Raw genomic sequence first — 7,491 nt, forward strand, 5'->3', positions numbered from 1 at the left:
AAAAATTAACAAACACCCCACTATTAAACAGTTCACTACACAAACATACAATAATTGAACCAAAATCGAATATGCGAAATATCAAAACACAAAAATTGCTAAAAATCAAACTAGTGCACCTAATCAAACTAATTAGCTATTAATATTTCAATTTTCACTATTTCAGCAATCATATTTTAAAAGAATTTCATACGTCTGAAAATTGAAATATATCTAGGGCATTCTCATTTCATAGACCACGGGTCTACGAATAGACCGCGGGTCTACGGACAGAAAGAGGACGCTGTTCAAATCAAAATGCCAAAATAACTCTTCAAACAACAATTATACCACTATTCAACACTTCGTTGCTAAAAAAAAAACACGATTAAATCAAAACACCAAATTCAAAAAAAAATTCCTCAAAAAGAAAAACCATTTAAATGGATCTAGAAATGATCGAAACTCAATTTTAACTAACCTTGAGAAGCAGCAACGCCCCCTTAGCAGTTGCAGACGAAGAACGTACGAAAATGGCGTTTTTTGGATAAGTTATTTGAAAGCGGGAGTTGGGAATTGAAGAGGAGAGAGAGAGGATTTTTTTTTGGATATTGGAATAAGTGGAGGGGGTTAGGTGTATTATATTAAATTTGTAAAGTTGTATAAATGATGAATTGGTTCCTTGGCCCACGTGTGGGCCCCACTTTTTCCACTTTTTCCACCCTAAACCTAAAAAATAAATTAAAAAAAATTAAGTGGGTATTTGGCAAAATAATTTTGCAAAATTTCTTCTTTGCCAATTATTCCCAAATAACTAGACGTGGAAGGAACATAAACTTTATTCCCATGCTTTAAAGATTGAATTCCTTCCTATTAGGAAGTGAAATATTAGGACCTGAAAGATTTGGGATCCAAATCATACCGTTTCATTTAAGATCTTGATTTTGCATTTCTTTAGCAAAACACAAATAAATATACGAAAAAAATAGATTAAAAGAGTCTGAAAGTACATCAAGCAACAAACTCAAAATTTCAAAGTGCAAATTTAACTACATGATATATATGTCTTTTGCATAGGCATTCAACTAACAGATGAGAAACAGAAATAGTAGGGGTAAAGGTGAGCTTACCAAAAGATAGTAATGCCATTTCTTGTATCTATAATAGATCCATCTCAGAGGAACAAAGATGACATAGATCAAACAGTAAACATATCGAATATCCTTAGACCCTGAGCATTGAACCAGCCATTAAACGGTCAAAAAGAAAACGAATAAATTATTAAAACTCAGAAAAACAAGCAGTTTCACTCACTTGCACCCAAAATAAAACAAAATGCCCCAAAACCAAGAACACCCATCAGATGAGTCACCTGCAAACATCACTACTCCAATAAATACAACTTTAAAGAAAGGCAGTATCATATTGTAGACAAAGATTTGGTTCAATTTATCAACTCAAAACACAGTAAAAGCAGGTAAAGAAATCTCGACTAGTCCATCACATGCAATACTCGATCCTATGCATAAATAATGGAACATATATATGAGAACTGCTCGAGGAAGCTAAAGTGTGAACATAGTTAAATGAATTTTGACCCTTTTGCTAGCTGTGTAAATGGATTCTTAAGTAATTATGAGTTTTGAGAGACGCATGCATGCGTGATGATCAATGTGTTTTGCATGGTTTAAAGAATCAATTAGTCTTAGATGAGATGGTCTGAATTTTCCTCGAACCTTTCGGCTTTCTGTTATACATACATAAACTATTTAATTCATTTTATTCTTCAATATAGTCTTTTGAAAATTTTGCATAATAATGTAATTCGTCATCTGACTCCTTTCTAGGATCTGGTAAACTTTAGATCACATATATATTGAAATTGCAGATCGATTGGATGCATGTGGAATTAAGATCTTTTTTCTATTTTCATTCAAATGTTTGTTAGAAAGTAAAAAAAGTTACATTGACTCTCACTTTCTACTGGTGGGATCGAATAATTATTATTGATATGTATAGTATTTATTCATCAGAGTTTAGACTAATATCTAACTTAAATTGATCATCGGAAATAGTATTTAATATGCATGTAATATTGACGTTGAATATTTAACCTTGTTAATGACGTCGGCCCGTTTTGCAATATGTTCTGCTTGTTTTGACAACATCTGTTTCGTCTTCTCCTTCGTTTTCTACAAAAGAAGATACAGGAAATCCTTCAAACACGTAAACTGCAATAAATTAAAGCTCACCATGAACGAACGCAAGAAAAATAAAAAAACAGATTAACAGAACGAGTTTAAGTTCTGTACATCCCAACACTATCAATTAACTTCACTTGTACGTTTTGGCCCTTTTTTTTTTGTTTTTCTTTTGTTTTTTCAGAGCACACAATTGTAGACAATTCCAGAAATACTCCTCCGTAAGGCGTGTGTGTCATCTTCTTCTTCGTTCTTGAGTAATGCTATTTGACTCCAATGAATTAGACTCGAATGCATGGCAGGAATGACATAAAAAGACCACAATGTCCTTTACCTCCAAAAACGCCACTGTTTTCCTTTCAAATGCAAAATCATCTTCAGTTTTCTTTCTTTCTTTAGGCTCCAAAATCATTTATGTTCTTTCCAAAAGCAAAATTAGCTTATTTTTTATTTCTTACTTTTTGTTATTCTTTCATAAATCATAACTTACTTTACTTTTTTAACAACTCCTTATATTTTTATTTTTTTATTCTACTTTTTCCTTACCTATTCTAAGCTCTTTCATTTCATTTTAAATCGTTTAATCACCATTTTTAACTTGTATTACATTTTTTTTTTGCCAACATTTCTATCTCTTTACTTGTTTTACTATACAAATTTTTAATTTTTAATTTTTTTTAAAATTTTAAATCTTCCATATATCTTATCTACAAAAGTCCTTCTATAATTTTTTTTTTAAAAAGTGAATCCAAAATAATAAAGATATCTAACTAAGAGAAACCATAAATGAGATTTTTGGGATTGAAAATAGTGGTAATCGAAAAATTTATAATTATTGGATCACGAGTTTGAGACTAGGCAGCAACATTAAAATATAAATTTATTTTGGTTAAGTTATATTTTAAACTTTTAAAATATTTTTATATTATTTCACTAAAATTATTAAATATTTTCATAATAATCTTATCTAAGAAAATTAAATAGTTAGAAAAAATTGAACTCAAAAAAAAATTCAATCCAATATTTTTTATTTTATTTTTAACTTCATCTCATAAAAAAATATTAAAAGAAAAAAACTACATGATTGAACAAGCATACGCTCTTAATTATCTCATTTAGCCTAAGTTTTAATTAATTACAATTCAAACGATCCCTAGTAGAAGAAGAAGTGGAAAAAGTTGCAATTTATTGTCTCTCTTTTCAAATAAGTACATCCATGAGAACTATAAAATAAAAATACAAATAAAATTGTATCAACGAATACAATAATAGAAATGACAGTGCGAATATAAATACAATAAGCGATTGTGTTATTTTCGTTATTATTCCTAATTTATGCTAGATGTAGCCATGTTTTTCAAAAATATAAAAATAAAATAAAATTGAACAAAAAAAAGAAGAAAGAAAAAAACATTTTAAAATAAAAAAAGAGAAAGGAAAAAAATTCAACAAAAAAAGAGAAATAAAAGATAGAGGCATGAGAGAGACAACAAAGTGAAAAAAATGAAAAGAAAATAGGAAAAAACAAAAGAAAAAAAAAGAAAATGGTCAAAAGCCCCCCAACCTTTACCCCAAATCTCAATTACACACTCAACCTTTAAAGGTGACCTATTACCCGTAAACTATTTTAAAGTAGAATTAGTATCCCCTGAACTATTTTAAAGTGGAAGTATTATTACCCAAAAACTGACAACCAGTCATTTGAAATGTGGTGTGATGCTGCCACGTCATTGCCACATTATTTTTTCTTTTTTTTTACTCTAAAAAAATTAATTATTTAACTTTATTATTTCCTTTTTTCTTCCTCATTTTTCATTTTGCTCCATTTTCTTCTTCAACCAATTTCATCTTCTTGAGTCAAAAATAAAATTCTTGAGAAAAAAATGACGGATTAATGAAGTTCTTGAATGACGGGTTAATGAAGTTCTTGAATGGCGGATTAATGAAGATCTTGAATGGCGGATTAATGAAGTTCTTCAACCCAATTTCATCTCTTTTTGCTCAAGATCGCAATTAATGGTGAATTCTTCCCCATTGTGAAAATTCAAAGCTTAGAGCTCACCATTAATGGTGGATCTTGAGCAAAAATAGAAAAAATCGAAGAAATGGATTGAAAATCATACATGGGTTATGTTGAAAATTATATATGGTATTGTGAAAATTCGAAGATTTGAGCTCGCCATTAATGGCGATCTTGAGTAAAAAGAGAGGAAATCGAAGTTCTTGAATTTTTTCAAGTTTTTTGAATCGAAGTTCCCCAACTTCTTCATTCAAGAATTTATTAATCAGAGAAATCTTATTGTTTCCTTAGTTCAAGTGTTTCTTAGTTTTGGTTTCGGAGAAAAAAGAATTTCTTAGTTTCTGAGAAATCCATTAATAAGGAAGATGAAAAACTCCATTAATGAGTTCTTGATTTTTTGTTTTGAAAAAGAGAAGAAGAAGACATGATGTGGCAATTAGAATTCGTTAAGAAAAAGTAATAACTAAAATATTTATTATATTATTAAAAATAACGATGTGACAATCAGAAAAAAAGAATTTAAAGTGAAATGGGGTCAACTAACGCGCCCATGAGTGGGTGTAGTCATTTCCAGCGACAGGTTAGCAATTGGGGGTAATAAATTCGATAAAAATAAGTTTAAGGGGTAATAGGTCACCTTTAAAAGTTGAGTGCGTAGTTGAGATTTCGACTAAAGGTTGGGGGGGGGGGGGTAATAGACCATTTTCGCGAAAAGTAAGGATTTCAAAACTTTCATTGACGAGTGCACTAGATATTGGTGGAAAAAAGTATTTCATAACTTTCATTGACGAGTGCACTAGATATTGTTATATCTACTTGCTAAATAGTAAGGATGAAGCAATAAATGCGTTTAGGCAATACAAAACTGAAGTTGAAAATCAGTTAGAGAAAAAGATCAAAACTATAAGAAGTGATAGAGGCAGAGAATATGAATCTCCCTTCGCCGAAATATGTGTAGAGAATGGAATTGTCTATCAAACTACGACCCCATATTCACCTCAATCAAATGAAATTGTGGAAAGAAAAAACCAAACTTTGAAAGAAATGATGAATGTCTTACTTATAAGTTCAGGTTTACCGCAAAACTTGTGGGAGGAGGCTATCCTTACAGCCAACCAAATACTCAATAGAGTTCCCCATAGTAAGACACAATCAATTCCTTATGAAAAATGGAAACTAAGGAAACCCAACTTGAAATATTTCAAAGTGTGGGGGTGTCTAGCAAAGTTCCAAGTTTCTATATCTAAAAGGGTTAAGATAGGACCTAAGACGGTGAACTGTGTGTTCATAGAATATGCTAAAAGTAGTAAAGCATGTCGATTTTTGGTTCATAAATCTGAACATCCTGATATTAATGAAAATATGGCAATTGAATCAGATAATGCTAAATTCTTTGAAAATATTTATCCGTATAAAACTAGACATGAACAGTCTATTGAAGGGTCTAAACGACCTCGAGATGAACCAAGTGAGAATGTACATAATGATAAGAATCCAAGACGTAGTACACGTCAAAGAACGTCAACTTCATTTGAATCGAATTTTGTAACACTTCTCTTAAAAAATGAGCCTCAAACATTTAAGGAAGCGATGGCGTCTTCAGACCCATCCTTTTGAAAGAGGCAGTCGATAGTGAGATTGATTCAATCTTAAGCAATCATACGTGGAAATTGGTTGATCTTCCTTCAGGAAACAAACATTTATGATCTAAATGGATCTTTAAAAGGAAAATGAAAGCGGATGGTACTATTGACAAATACAAGGCAAGACTTGTAGTAAAAGGCTTCAAACAAAAAGAATACCTTGATTACCTTAATACATACTCGTCGTTAACAAGGATAACGTCGATTCGAATGTTAATTGCCTTGGTGGCGGTATATGGTCTTGAAATCCATCAAATAGATGTGAAAACCGCATTCCTAAATGAAGAATTGGAGGAAAAATTTACATGGAACAACCTGAGGGTTTTGTGGTTCCAGGAAAAGAAAATAAGGTGTATAAACTTGTTAAGTCACTTTATGGACTAAAACAAGCACCTAAGCAATGACATACAATGTTTGACCAAACCATGTTGGCAAACGGATTCAAAATTAATGAATGTGATAAATGTGTTTATATTAAAGACACTCCAAATTATCAAGTCATTGTGTGTTTATATGTGGATGATATGTTGATCATCAGTAGAGACATTTCAAAAATAAATGCAACGAAATGAATTCTCGGGAGCAAGTTCAATATGAAAGACCTTGGAGTTGCGGATGTGATCTTAGGGATAAGAAATCATAGAGCTCCACAAGGGTTGGCATTGTCACAGTTTCATTACATCGAAAAGGTACTTGACAAATTCAAGTATATGGAATTTTGTATTGCCAAGACTCCATTGGATGTAAGCTTTGCACTTCGAAAGAATAAAGGTGAAAGTGACTCACAATTGAAGTATGCAAGAGTATTGGAATGTTTAATATATATAATGAACTGTACACTACCAGACATAACATGCGTTATTAGTAAGTTGATTCGGTACACGAGTAATTCTTAAAACTCATTGGATGGCAATAAAAATAGTTTTAGGGTATCTTATATACACTCAAGACTACACTTTGCATTATAATAAATATCTTGCGGTACTTGAAAGATATGGTGATGCAAATTGGATCACCGGATCGAACGAAGTAAAATCCATGAGTGGATAGGTATTTAATATCGATGGAGGAGCGGTCTCTTGAAAATCATCCAAACAGACTTGTATTGCTCGCTCTATAATGAAATCTGAATTTATCGCATTAGATAAAGCCGGTGAAGAAGCAGAATGGCTCCAGAATTTCTTGAAAGATATTCCTTTTTGGCCCGAACCAATGGCACTAGTATGTATACACTGTGATAGCCAATTAGCGATAGGTAGGACAGAGAGCATGATGTACAACGGTAAATCTCGTCACATAAGATGAAGACATAATATCGTTAGAGAACTTCTATCTATTGGAAATATCACTGTTGACTATGTGAAGTCAAAGGATAATGTGTTGGATCCACTTACAAAGGCCTATCTAGAGAAGGAGTTGAGAGAACATCCAAGGAAATAGGTTTAAGGCCTAAGACAAGCCAGCATGGCGGTAACTCTACCTAACAGACTGGAGATCCCAAGAGCTAGATTCAAGGAGATCAAATAAAGTTTTGTCTGACAGGTTCAACATTAAAAAAATACCGACCCATTCTCATGATATAGATAATGTTTAGTAAATAAGGATAAGACTTAAGGTGAAAAACCTTTTAATGATTATCTAAATTTGG

The sequence above is a fragment of the Capsicum annuum genome, chromosome 2 (genome assembly GCF_002878395.1).
Source record: "Capsicum annuum cultivar UCD-10X-F1 chromosome 2, UCD10Xv1.1, whole genome shotgun sequence".
Taxonomy (NCBI): Eukaryota; Viridiplantae; Streptophyta; class Magnoliopsida; order Solanales; family Solanaceae; genus Capsicum; species Capsicum annuum.